We start from the raw sequence: 14,723 nt of genomic DNA, 5'->3' as shown, positions 1-14,723 counted from the left end.
TTAAAATAAAATGAAGTTGACTTACAGAAGAAAGGCCACTGACAAATTTCTTGACCAAGGTTTAGTAATATTAAATCCTGCAGATAGAAAAAGGAGTATAACTTTCATTTCAAACCAAAGGGGCTATGAGGCATGTTAACTGTGATATAGTCTCAGACAGAGCCCTTCCCCTCCTATTGGCTTGAGAACTGATGAAAATGTGTTTGGCAGCCTCCGTCCAGTTCCCGGGAGCAATGACTGAATAGCATAAAATCACTTTCATAATTGCCAATGGCTGACACTCAAAATGTCTCCAAAAATTATCAAAATTGCAATGCGTGTATAACATTAAAATAAAAAGCTGCAGGGGTTGTATAGTGATGTGTTGTTTGGTAACTTAACATGCTAGCTGCAACATGGAAAGGCAAGATTTAGTTAAGCATACTCCTTTTCTCAGTGATTCTATTATTGGAGGTAATATATTTTTGTGTTTCTCTCCTCTTTTCTTTCAATCTAGATACTTTTGACTTCAGTGTATCGGATAGTCATCTAAATCAGCTCTTGCCCTTAGTGTTTTGGAAAAAATGTGTCTTTACTTGCTTTGATATTTTCAAGTAAACCCAGGAAGCAAATATTAGTGTTAGGGCATCTCAGCTACTAATTTTCTTACTTACCTGTTTCCTGTTCAGAAGTTGGAAAATAAAGCTACACCAGCATTAATTTCAACTATAATTGAGATTTATTACAAACAGTACAAGAATATGTAGTTAACATTCAATTTCAAAGTGGATATTAAGTTTGTTTTCCATTACTTCAAAAGCAAAATAATCTGCGGCTACTGCTTAATAAGTGGTTTTCTTACATTGTGTTCTTTATTCTCCTTCATCAAGATGGTCATGCATGGCACCAGTAGATTTCATGGCATCTGTTTGCATTTCCACTGCAGCACTAACACACGGTTGGCTTTTAGCATTGCTGCTTTGGAAGTGAGAAATCAGTCTCAGGCTGTGCCCACAAATACTATCCCAAAATTGGACACCATTTCTAAGTTAGATTCGATGGGCCCTATGTTTATGTGAAGTTGTGTCTAATCAGAGTCTGACCCCATTCCATTCCTTGGGGCATCAGAATCTGGAGAGCTGCCAATGCATCAAACATTTTGGTGTGCATGTTCTTTATTGTACATTGCCTCACTGGAGCTGAAAATGTGTTGCTGGAAAAGCGCAGCAGGTCAGGCAGCATCTAAGGAACAGGAAATTCGACGTTTCGGGCATAAGCCCTTCATCAGTTATGCCCAAAACGTCAAATTTCCTGTTCCTTGGATGCTGCCTGACCTGCTGCGCTTTTCCAGCAACACATTTTCAGCTCTGATACTCCAGCATCTGCAGACCTAACTTTCTCCTCATTGCCTCATTGGAGTCCATCTGAGTCTTGCAGCAGAACACATGGATAATCTGCCCGTTGCCTTTGGCCTTTATACAGCCCACTCATGCCCAGTGATTCATACGTTGATCCTGCCTCCAAGTTGCCATCTAAAGCTTGTACAGGATAACTGTTGTTACAAGTAGTAGAATTTTATCACCAGTTGTATGCATTCCTTTTCACCCTTCATTGCCGGCCTGCTGGCTGGGCAGCAGCTCTTGGAAATCTGAAAGCATAACGGGAGGGTTGAAGAAAAGGGAGAGGATGTTAGGTGGCTTGTCCTTCAGGCTTAATTACGTGATGAAGATGGAGTGGGATTTAAAAAGGTGTATAAGACTGAGTTGTACAATCATCCTATATCCAAAGATTAGCCCTATAGGATGTTTAGGCCTCTGTCAGTTTATTTTTTGTTAGTAATAATCAGAATTGACCACAGAATATAATACAAACTGTGACCATAGGTTATCCTAAAGAATAACTTATTTTCTCAAAATTGTATTTGTATAGCTGAGTATAAATATGGGCTATGCCTGTTGTATATTTGAAGATTGTATGTATAAATTCTGATTAGAAATAAAATCATTACCACTAAAACCATGTAAATGCATCAGCTCCATCATTAATTTCTGTTCAGCCATTTTATGTACTACTATAGTCATTTTTAATTGTTGGACTAATTCCTTGGGTCCATGTGCACACCTCTGTTAGTGGAGAATCTGCAAAATTAACTTAAAATAAAGCTGAAGAAATGTTTATGGTCAAGGTAGTTCCCATAAATGTGTTATTCCCAATTCAGCTTTTGCAATGTTCAAAGTTGGCAAAACATCTGAAACTGGTTATGTACATAATTGTTCAATGTTGAATCTTGGTGTATTTGCTGTTAAAATAAAATTGATTCATATTAACCATATGTAGTCTGCTCTATTTTTGTAGGGCACATTTATGTTGGCATGATTTGCCTAATGTAAGATAGACAGAACACAGCCATTCTCAAAAGTAAAGTTAAAAATCACACAACACCAAGTTATAGTCCAACAGATTTAATTGGAATCACTAGCTTTCGGAGTGTTGCTTCAGGTTACAACTGAAACATCCACTTCTGTACCTCCTGATGCTGCCTGGCTTGCTGTGTTCTTCCAGCCTTCTGCCTGTCTACTTTGGATTCAAGCTTCTGCAGTATTTTCGTCTCTAGCAGAGCAGATAAGAACAGACTACTGCAGTCATAGGGACTTAACTGTAAGAAATTTAGGACTGAAAGCAAGAGAAATGTTTTTAATCAGATGGTCATGAGACTGTGAAATATATACTGGAGTTAATTAGTGAAGTTGAGATTGGCTAGACAAATGGTTTATGGAATAATAGGTGAAGAACTGTGCACATAAGTCAGATTCGTTGGAATATGGCTACTTTTTACCAATCACAGCCTGCTTGAGCTCCTCAAATGTGTTCATGTTGTAATTTCCATGTAAGATATGTTGTCTATTATTAGTCTTGTTTCCAGTCTGCTGGACATATTTGAAGTATCCAAATAAAGTAACAATACTACCATAATCTAGCCTTTGAAAGAAAGTATTTTAAGGCAATAAAGTTTTTTTTTAAAAAAGGTTTTGAACTGTTGTGATGGAGAAACCATCAGTCAGTAGGACAGCCAGTTTGTGCACAACAATCTCAGAATAATTACAGTGTAGAAGAATGCCCTTCAGCCCATTATTTTGCACTGAATGAGCATCATGACATACTGTCATTCTCCCATCTTTTCCTATTTAAGCAATCACCTAGAGCCCTCTTGAATGTCTCAACTGAACCTGCCTCCACCACACTTCCAGGCAGTGTTTTCCAGACTCGAGCTACTTCATACTGATTCCTGAAAAACTTCACTACAAACCTTCTGCCAGCCTGAAGAATATGCATTAACCATTACACTATTTCCTAACACTCAATTTTCCAACCACATTGCTACTGTCTGTTTCATTCCATGAGCTATAACTTTTCTCTAAGTCTGTTGTGTGGTGCTATATCAAGCACCTTTTGGAAGTTAAAGTACGGAATAGCAACTGCATTACTGTTATTAGCCCTGTGTTAGTCTACAAAGAACTCAACAAGGTCCTGCTGATATCAATGTGATAATAGCAAGATAATATTGTTTTACTGGTGGTGGCTGAGGAGTAAATATTGGCAGGAGACCATGGAGAACCCCTCTGCGCTTAGAGTCTTAGAGATCTACAGCACAGAAAAAGACCCTTTGGCCCATCAAGTTGACTGATCTAAAGTAACTATCTAACTATTCTGGTCTCATTTTCTAACCCTTGGTCTATAGCCTTGTGTACCCTGGCATCACAAGTGTACATCTAAATGTTTCTTAAATGTTATGAGGGTTTCTGCCTCCACCACTCTTACAGGCAGAGTGTCCCATATTGCCACCACTCTCTGGATGAAAAAAAAGTTTCTTCACAACCACTCTAAACCCTTCCCCTTACCTTAAATCTGTGCTCCTTTCAAAACAATGCTGTGGGATATTTTGAGTCCATCTGAGAGAGTAGGTAAAGCCTCAGTTTAATATATCATAATGGTGTAGTACTCCTGCAGTGCTGAACTTGAGTGTTAACCCACAGATAATGTGTTTAGGTTCCTGAATGTTGTAGAATAGAAAGACCAAGGGCTTCAAGTACATAGTTAATTGGAAATTGACTTAGACCACTCTACACTTATGCACACACACATACACTTTCTCTCACAGACACTCACAACCCCCCACCCCAGACCCACACTCAGACTTATGACACGCTACACAAACACACTCTCTCACGGTCACAACCCCCAACCCAGACAGACACACACAAAGACCCCCATGCACACATATATTTTGTGGGGTGAATTTGTACTTGCAGAGTTACATTGTACTTTGCTCAAAAACTGCATGAATTCATGTAAAGCTCTAATTCTAATCTAAAAAGTGAGATAACAATCTAAACATCATGGCATAGACAGAGAACACAGGGGGCCTTCAACATATTGTCTAGCTAACACCAATTGTTACAGCTAACCTGAGAATGCAACTTTTTTAAAAAAAGTTTTGTGACTTACACATGAAAGAAATGAAACTATCATGGTATCCAAACAGATGAAAGACTCAACAGACAATCAAGGTATTTTTCAGTGTATAATTTCAGTTACATCACACTAAATTTTTGCTATAAATTCTGTGCCTTACAATTGTGTCCTCCACAATCACCTGATGAAGTGTGCTTTCAATTAAACCTGTTGGATTATAACCTGGTGTTGTGTGACTTTTAACTTTGTACACCGGCATATCCAAAGCATCACAGGTAGACAGAGTGGTAAAGAAGGCAAGTTTGCCTTCCTTGCTCAGACCACTGAATATAGAAATTAGAATGTCATGTTATCAAAGTACAGGTTGTGGGTGAGGCCACTTTTGGAGTACTACGTACAGTTCTGTTTGCCCTGCTATAGGAAGGATGTTATTAATTTGGAGAAGATCCAGAAAAGATTTGCAAGAGTGTCACTGGGACTGAGGGTCTGAGTTTTAAAGGAGAGGTTGAATAAGCTAGGACCTTTTTCACTGGAGCACAGAGGTGACCTTCTAGAAGTTGATAAAATATGAGGGGCACAGATAAGATAAATAGAAGAGGTCTTTTCCATACGGTTGGGGAGTTCTAAAGATTTAAAATGGACCTGAGAGGCAACTTTTCCCACATGGTTTATATGTGGAATGAACTGCCAGAGGAAGAAGTATATACAGTTACAGTTAGATCATTTGAAAAACATTTTGACAGGTAAATGAATAGGAAAGTTTAAATGGCTAGGGGCCAAATGCAGGCAAATTGACTAATTTAGCTTGCCAAGCTTGGTTGGCATGGATGAATTGGATTGAAGGGTCTGTTTCCATGGTGTATGACTCTATAACTGCCAACTTGAAGGCAAGCATGCAACCCACAAGGTTGCAGTTAACACAGTCATTTCTAGTTTTCTTGGTATTATTCAAAATGTCAGCAATGATGGAATTAACTTAATTTTGATGTACTCTCTGAAAACTGGTGCTAGAACATAGAACAATACAGCACAAAACAGGCCCTGCGGCCCATGATGTTGTGCTGAACATTGTCTTAGCTTAAGCACCTATCCAATTGCCGCTTAAAGGTCACCAATGATTCTGACTCTGCCACTCCCACAGGTAGCGCATTCCATGCCCCCACCACTCTCTGGGTAAAGAACCTACCCCTGACATCCCCCCTATATCTTCCACCCTTCACCTTAAATTTATGTCCCCTTCTAACACTCTGTTGTACCCGGGAAAAAAAGTCTCTGACTGTCTACTCTATCTATTCCCCATATCATCTTATAAACCTCTATCAAGTCACCCCTCATCCTTCGCCGTTCCAATGAGAAAAAGCCTAGCACTCTCAACCCATCCTCGTACGACCTATTCTCCATTCCAGGCAACATCCTGGTAAATCTCCTCTGCACCCTCTCCAAAGCTTCCACATCTTTCCTAAAATGAGGCGACCAGAATTGCACACAGTACTCCAAATGTGGCCTTACCAAGGTCCTATACAGCTGCAACATCACCTCATGACTCTTGAATTCAATCCCTCTGCTAATGAACGCTAATACACCATAGGCCTTCTTACAAGCTCTATCCACCTGAGTGGCAACTTTCAAAGATCTATGAACATAGACTCCAAGATCCCTCTGCTCCTCCACCTTACTAAGAACCCTATCGTTAACCCTGTATTCCGCATTCTTATTTGTCCTTCCAAATGGACAACCTCACACTTGACAGGGTTGAACTCCATCTGCCACTCCTCAGCCCAGCTCTGTATCCTGTCTAAGTCCCTTTGCAGCCGACAACAGCCCTCCTCACTATCCACAACTCCACCAATCTTTGTATCATCTGCAAATTTACTGACCCACCCTTCGACTCCCTCTTCCAAGTCATTAATAAAAATTACAAACAGCAAAGGACCCAGAACTGATCCCTGCGGAACTGCACTTGTAACTGGGCTCCAGGCTGAGTATTTACTATCTACCACCACTCTCTGACTTTGACCGGTTAGCCAGTTCTCTATCCAACTGGCCAAACTTCCCACTATCCCATGCCTCCTGACTTTCCGCATAAGCCTACCATGGGGAACCTTATCAAATGCCTTACTAAAATCCATGTACACTACATCCACTGCTCTACCTTCATCCACATGCTTGGTCACCTCCTCAAAGAATTCAATAAGATTTGTAAGGCAAGACCTACCCCTCTTAAATCTGTGCTGGCTGTCCCTAATCAAGCAGTGTCTTTCCAGATACTCATAAATCCTATCCCTCAATACCCTTTCCATTACTTTACCTACCACCGAAGTAAGACTAACTGGCCTGTAATTCCTGGGGTTATCCCTATTCCCTTTTTTGAACAGGGGCACAACCTTCGCCACTCTCCTAATTTCAATGATATAGAATATTTAAATCTTCTGTATAGTAGCAATAAGTTACATGAACAATTGATTTGCCAAAGTTGACTTTGATAATCAAAAGAAGGTTAGAGAGAAATCTCTTATCATTATGTACAGTTTGCATATAGAACCTCTGATTCTCTAGTAGTTACTTACTCTTGGTATTTTAGTGTTAATAAATTTTGAGACTGGAGGAATTTTTTATTTGGATTATGTGTGGCTACAGATCAGTGAAACTTATTGTGTTCTACATGATCTTAAATAGTTTTGATTAGCACAAGTATGTAATGTAATTGCTCCTTCCTACAGCAAAATTCATAGTTGCATGCCAAGGGTTGCTAATCAGCTTGGGCAGCATTTATCCTGCCTACCCCTTATTATTCTGTCTTATATGTCTTGGAAAAAGATTCTTAAATAAAAACATTTGTTGAAAGAGAACCAGACTCAGCAGTCTGAGTTCTAACTGTCTGACTTCTTACAGTGAGGCTGACTGGCAGTTCGTTGGGAGAGTGAGATGTGTCAGTAGCATGTTTGTCAGTGTTTTGTTTGAAGTCCTTGCTGATTTCTTGACTGACTAAAGTTTGTGGGAGTGACAGTGACACATGTCAGTCCTGTTTTAGCACACCTTTATTTAAAGGCAACCTGTCAGTTTATCTGAACTCCAGTGAGTACAAGCCCGACCTGCTCAACCTTTCCTCATTAGAAAATCCTTTTATACCTTGGATCAATCTAGTGAACCTTCTCTGGAAGGCCTGTAATGTCAGTACATCTTTTAGTTAAGGGGACAAAGATAATATTGTATCCTCTCAACTAGTTAGTCCTAATTCGTGTCTTTGATTAACCACAAGTCCTGTTCGTGCCTCTCAAGGTGCTGAATGGTGATGGCGAATCCTCAGAAAAAGACTTACTCTGAAAATGCATGGTCAGAAGTCGCATGACACCAAGTTAGAGTCCAACAAGTTTATTTGAAATTACATGTTTTTGGATCACTGTTGCTTTGTCAGTCGGACTATAACCTAGTGTCACATGACTTTTGACGTGTATCCCCGTCCAACATCAGCACTTTCACATCTGAAAATGACTTTTGCCTCCTCCACCAGCTCAGTTAGACTAACACCTTAAGAGGTTTTCACGACAGGTTACTTGGAAAAGTAAACAGGACGATGTGGTGGAAATGACAGCAGTGAAGATTCCTTGTCAGAGGAAAGCCTTCTGTTTGTCTCTGAAACTCAGCATGTGCAGTTAGTGTACAAAAGTGACCATTCTGGAGCTACAGTGCAAAATGTGTGCAGTCTTGTCAGTCTGTCCAAAGGCCCAGTGAGCAACTACTCTTCATCTGTTTCTCTTCTGTCTGATTCTTAGCAATCCTTTTGCCTTTTGCTCTGAGCATCTTTACCATCTGTTTCACTTACTCTCCCTCTCCCCTTTTTTTACAGCATAAAACCTATTACTTTACCAGTCCTTTTCTTGTTCTGAAAAAGAGTCTTGTTGGACTTGAAATGTTAACTTTCTTTCTTCACAGATGCTTTCAAACCTGCTGAGTTTCTCCAGCATTTTATTTTTATTTCAGAATCCAACAATTACAGTATTTTGCTTTTATTTTGGGGATGTGAGCAGTCAGCTTTTAGTTAACCTAAAACCATTTAGTTGTTCTACTTAGGAAATGTAGAAAGAGGAGGAAACATTTGTAGTTACATTTTGGTGTTTAACATGGTCATATTTCTGTTAATGGTATCATCCACAAACTTTAATTAAAAGTTGCGTTGTCATCTGCTCCCCGCGTTTGCCTGCTGTCTGTCAGTTGGCTTCCTGCTTCATAAAGAATGATATGACAATTCAAAGAATGGGAAATGGATATCTATGAAAGGAATTATGAGATTGTTTCATGCTAGGACAGATGGAGCAAAACATTTCAGCCTGAGGATATGGAAAGCGAATGGCAGACCATAATGTTCAATACTGTTCAATACAGCCATCAAGCCAAAATGACATTCTGCCCATCACACAAATTAATAATGTGATATCTAAAGTTCAGTGTGTTGTGGTGCCAGGTGTGTGGGTGGTATGTTCCCAAAAACTTGCAGATCATACCAAACTGCACATCCCTTTGGCAATTCACTATAAATAAAATACTCACTGTACCCAACGAGCATATATCTGAAAAACACACAGCACAAAGTTCAACATTAGATATGATTCTGTAATTGGACAACCATTGTCTGGGTAATCCTAAATGTATGAGGAATTATGTTGATGATCAATATAAGATTGTAAATCAGGCTCACAGTGTGGAACATTTGCATGTACTTAACACTATATATATTGATACACACATCTTTGCAACAGAAAGAACATGTACACATACTCTGCTTGTTTCAACTCAGGAAAATGGATAACAGCCACTCACTGGTTCATTTCTTGCCTCAATCAAATGGTGTCAACCTTCCTGATTTAAAATGTTAATGAAGCCTGACAGTTAGCTGTCAGTCATCGTTAACTGATACATTTTTCTTGCAATTCCTCTACCAATTACTGTCCGTTAAGGAATTATCTTCATGCAGTATAAATGTTGATTTTGTTTTCCCCTTAAGTTGGAATTCTTGTAAATTGCCCTAATAAGGTGAAAAGTTTCAACAAAATATTTCTCTTCCAGCAATACTTGAGTTCTGTACTAGTAAACAAGTGAATGTTTAAGAATTGAGCAATTTATGTTCAAACAGAAACAACACAATTTTGCTTGAGAATCAACACATTGAAAATAATGCTGTTGAATCAAACTCTGCAGCCAAAAGCTGCACCATGCATTACAAATATGTTTTCCAAGATGCAGCAGGCCAATAACCTTCAGGTCCTTGCTGGTGCATATTGAAGCCAAGCCCAGACTTTTCCAGGCAACTTAATCACATCTTCAGCTTCTAACTACAGCTCTTGCTCTCATGTAGCTTTGGGTGTATCTTACCTGGGCCTCGTGATAGCACTCCAGTTGGGTGTCATCAGACATGACTTTAGAGGTCAGCCTTTGGCTCCAAGGAGCCATCATTTGACTTTGCTTAGAGATGTGAATATTAGTTGGACATATGACTGGGACATGTTGAAGGCATCGTAGCAGATTCCTCATGGTAGATTCCTAAGTATCTTGAATAGGCATGTATGATAATTTGGTGGTTATTTCATAGCTGAAATTGATTGAGTCGATTCCCTCTCAGTTAATGAATATTATTCCATGATCTGATGGTACATAAATGATCACATTTGCAATCTCTGGACCTGTGGGAATCCAGCCAAAACCGCAAATCTGAGAGCCTTCTTATTCTGACTGGCCTCAACTATGGTGAAGTGCACTTATTCGCCAGCAACGGCAAACATGATACCTGTCATCTGCAAGATAGGAGTTTGGGTAACAGATTTTGAGATTTAACAAATCTCAAACCACCAGCTGATTCCTAGCGGGAGTTGTCAGCAAAGAAGTTAAGTATTGTGTCACCCTTGACCACCGTGGGCAATATTTTCGCTTGTGGAAAGGTCGTCTTTGAGGAGTCATCAAATGTCAGAACCACCTAACTTGGAGGTCTGACCCTGTCGTTTTTGTTCTTCAACAGATATAGGAACAGAGGTGGAGCTGCATAAGCGGCTCCTATGTGAGGAGGCTGCTAGATATGAAGTGTAGGTCAAACAGAAAACCTCCATAGTAGCTGAAATAATGGTCAAAGAAATCAGTAGTAAAAACACATTGTTAGAACAAATCCTGTGAGAAAATCTTTCACTTGGGCATGGAAGCAGTTGCGTCACATCTTATGTAATATCTATCCAGGTGCTGTTATGGTGCAGTGGTCGTGCCCCTACCTTTGAGCTAGAAGACCCAGATTCAAAATTTACCTGATTCCTGATGAAGGGCTCCGGCCCGAAACATCGAATTTCCTGTTCCTTGGATGCTGCCTGACCTGCTGTGCTTTAACCAGCAACACATTTTCAGCTCTGATCTCCAGCATCTGCAGACCTCACTTTTGACTCAAAATTTACCTGCTTCAGAGGCATTTCATAATGTCTCTGAATAGATTGATTAGAAAATGTCTCAGTCTATGGGAGCTCATATAGCACTGTTATAGTGTCCCTATCTCTGGGGGCCCAATGCATCAGAAGGCCTGAGTTAATGTCCCAATACTCATAATTAATGTCATGGAAAGAGGGTGCTCAAGACCAAAAATTATTGAACTCGATAATGAGTCCTGAAGGCTGCAGCCTGAGCATCCTCTTCCCTGTCCTTACCCCAACCCATACACACCAGACCTTGTCATCACATGGGACTGCTACCAAAAATTATCTACTAATATTCCCCATCCACACTTATTGATTCCAGCAGGCTGACTATTACATTTTTCTGCCCAACTGCTGTTCTCTCTGTCTCGAGTCCATCTTCACCTATTGTTTATTCTTCCTCCTTCTCCCCACTCCATCTTCAGCGTATATACACAACTTTTCCTAGCTACAATCAGTTGTGAAAAAAGGTCACTAGATCCGAAACATTAACTCTGCTTTTTCTCCAGATGCTGCCAGACTTGCTGAGAATCTCTAGTATTTCCTACTTTTGTTTCTGGAATATCATAATTTCATTCAGTATTTGTTTCATTATTGTACGCCAGAGCTAAAAGTACTTAAGACACAACTTATATTTTTAACCACGTATAGAGGCAGGAAAAAGCTAGAAAAGGGAAAATCTGTGATTGGGCATAAGGCAGGAAGGATTAAATGACAAAAGCAACAATATATTTGAGCCAAAAGTAATTGATTGGACAAGTCTTGAAAAAAATGATGACTTTGCAGGAAATGCAAATTGCAATAAGAAAATCATCAACCAGCAGCTAGCATCCAGAAACAAAATGTGGTTGGGGGCTTAATTGGAAATCTTTGAGGTCAAGATTTAAATAATATGTCTATTTTAAAATGCCTACTAAAATAAAAAAAAACTTCAAGGTAACGTGGAAATAATACATCGACTCAGTGTTTATGTGGAAAAATAATGATATGGTGTCTTTAAAAATGCACTCTTTAATTCCAATTTTCTTTTTGAGAATAAAATTTAGAAGGTTTGTTGCATTTTAAATATCCTTTGTTAGTAGTTGTGGGTATATTCACCGAGTTGGGAGGTTGATTTGCAGACCCTGTGTAGGTGACATCTTCAATACTTTGGAGCCTCCTGTGAAGTGCTGTTGTACTGTGTCTTCTGGAATTTATTTGGTTCCATTCCTGCTGATTCCTGTTGTCGGTTCTGATTGTTCATTGTAGTGGCTGGTATATTGGGTCTAGGTCTATGTGTTCGTTGATAACCACAACTATGGCAACCAGCACCCGAGCTACAAATCTTTTCCCAAAGCTTGAATCTTTGTTATTTTGTGTTGGTCAGCTGTAGAATTTTCATGTGATAGGTATTGCACTTTTTTGCAAAGTAAGTAAACAATGGTTTGTAGTCTTACAAATAATCCTCAATAGACTTTTTTTTAAAGCAAATAAACTGGCTTGAATTTTACCAAGCTTTTTGTGATGGGTTATTGGCAAGAAGTCAGTGTAGTGATTATAACGAGGTTAGCCAGATAGACCTCATAAAATATGAGTTCCCGAATTAGAGCTGTTAATCTGATCCAATCAGGGATCCCTGGTTTACAGATATACACAGAAGTGTCAGAGGTTTCGTTCACTCTGAGAACTGGCTGTGAGGGAGCTGGTTTAGTGTCAGGGACTTTCCACATGTAAATAAAGAGTGACTTGGTGACAAGATACCAGCCTCTGTGGAGTTATTTCAGTTTGGTTAAATACCAAAGGAAGGAATTGGGCCATGCTTGATCTTTGCCCATCATCATGCCATTTTACCAGTGATTGGAATGTGACAGAACAGCTGGAACCCAATTAAGCCACTACTAGCCATTTAAGAACCACTTCCCACTGCCACAGGTATTACCCCTATATCAAGGTCCTAATATTGCATGAAGAAATGTGAATATGGTGGCCACTTAGTAAGCTCTAGTGAGGGCATGCCTTTCTTTTTGGATTGTTACTGGATCAATGAAGCCCCCATCCCCTCACTGGTAGTTCTAACCCTCGTAGTGAATGCTGACACCCTCACCTCAACCTGCCTACCAGAACCCAGCATCTCCCAACCTTACTTACACCTCTTTCAGAGTGCCTTAGCCATTCAATTGTTTTAGTCTCTCAGTTTCAGCCTTCGTACTGGCAGGACTAGTAATACCATTACTGTGTTACTCGCTCTTTTGGGGCTGGTTTCCATCCTGAATTGGGTTGGCAGCTCCGATGAAGGCTACTTAATTGTCCACTGCAGGTTAATTCTTCTTCAGGTCCAGCTGCTGATGGAAAAAGACTCGCGTCGCAGGGGTTACCATTGACCAGAACTGAAGCTGACCAACTATACAAATACAATGGCTATAAAAACAGGTCAGAAGGTATGCAGCAAGTAAATAGCTTCTGGACTCCCTACTGTCTGTCCACTGTCCACAAGGCACATCAGGAGTAGATTATGAAATTGCCTGGATGGATGCAGCTCCAACAATGCTCGAGTAGCTTGATATCATCCAACATGAAGCAGCACACTTGATTGGCATCCTAACCACAAGCTCACTTCTTCCATCACAAACACAGTGACAGCAGTGTGTACCACCCATGAGATGGACTGCATTAACTCACCAAGTCAGCGTCTTCCAAACATGTGACCATTACCATCTAGAAGGACAAAGACTGCACATGCAGGGGAATGTCCACCATCTGTAAGTTCCCCTCCAAGCCACTCATCATCCTACCTTGGATATATCATTGTTCTTTTCTAATCTTAGGATCCTTTCAACATCCTGGAGTTCCCTTCCTAAGAGCACTTACATCTCAAACACTACAGTAGTTTAAGAAGGCAGCTCACCACAGTTAGGCATTGAGGGATGGGCATTACGTGCTGTCCTAGCAAGCTGTCCTATCCCATGAACATTTTTTTTTGTATAATTCCAATTTTGGCTCTAGTGGCAGGCATTTCAGCCATCTCATCAAAATTATAACCATTGTTTGTAGATTTGTGGATTGGTGGAAATTCAATTTTTTTCCCCATTCCACCTAAAATTACACGTTCTTGTTAAAACATATTTTAAAATTCAACGTTAAGCAATTTGAAAGGGGAAATATATTTTAAGATTAGCCAATTATTTAATTTGTAGTTGACAAAAGGTATTTTCACATCCAATTTACATTGTTGTTTGTACTACTCAAAGCAAGTCTGTCTATAGAACTGATACTAGTGAACTCTATTTTCTTATAATACTATATTATTCAAAATCGACTCTTGAGATAATCCATAGCTAATTCAAGCATGGATTGCTATAGGCCAGATTATTTCCCATTCAAACAATTATATTGACGATACCTAAATGACAGTGAGTGAAATGTCTAGTTATTCATGTTCGTCACTTTTCTACAATCTGAATTGTTGTCAGTCAGCTTTTATAAATGTAGCTTTGTGTAAAATATTATTATTTCGTATATGAAATGTTTAATTTAATTTCTGTTGCAGCACACAACAAAATGAGCCAAGGAATTACAGTACTTTGGATTTATAGTTTTATTAATGCTCTAGAAACCTTGATGCCATTTTTTAAAAAGGATTGAACCAAAAGTATGTGAAGCAATTGCAATCTCAGAAGCAATAGTTTTAATACCAATCTCATTTTAGCGTTTTATTCAAGTGGAAATTTGTGCCACAAAAATATGTGCAAGCTTTGTGCTCATTAATTTTCTATTAATGACAAATAATCTGATCATACTATACTGATGCTCATTAAAATATTTTTGCTTCAACAGAAATATTCTATT

At 39.4% G+C, this 14,723-nt stretch overlaps 1 protein-coding gene across 1 annotated transcript in view; it reads left to right on the top strand.

Moving 5' to 3' along the window:
- Positions 1 to 14,723, top strand: part of LOC132818784 (ERI1 exoribonuclease 3-like) — a 425,305-nt gene that overhangs the window by 84,649 nt on the left and 325,933 nt on the right. The gene's annotated exons all lie outside the window — the stretch shown is intronic.

Source organism: Hemiscyllium ocellatum, chromosome 9, assembly GCF_020745735.1.
Source record: "Hemiscyllium ocellatum isolate sHemOce1 chromosome 9, sHemOce1.pat.X.cur, whole genome shotgun sequence".
In the NCBI taxonomy this organism is placed as follows: Eukaryota; Metazoa; Chordata; class Chondrichthyes; order Orectolobiformes; family Hemiscylliidae; genus Hemiscyllium; species Hemiscyllium ocellatum.
Note: the sequence above shows the minus strand (reverse complement) of the source record. Positions and strands in the feature narration are given on the sequence as shown.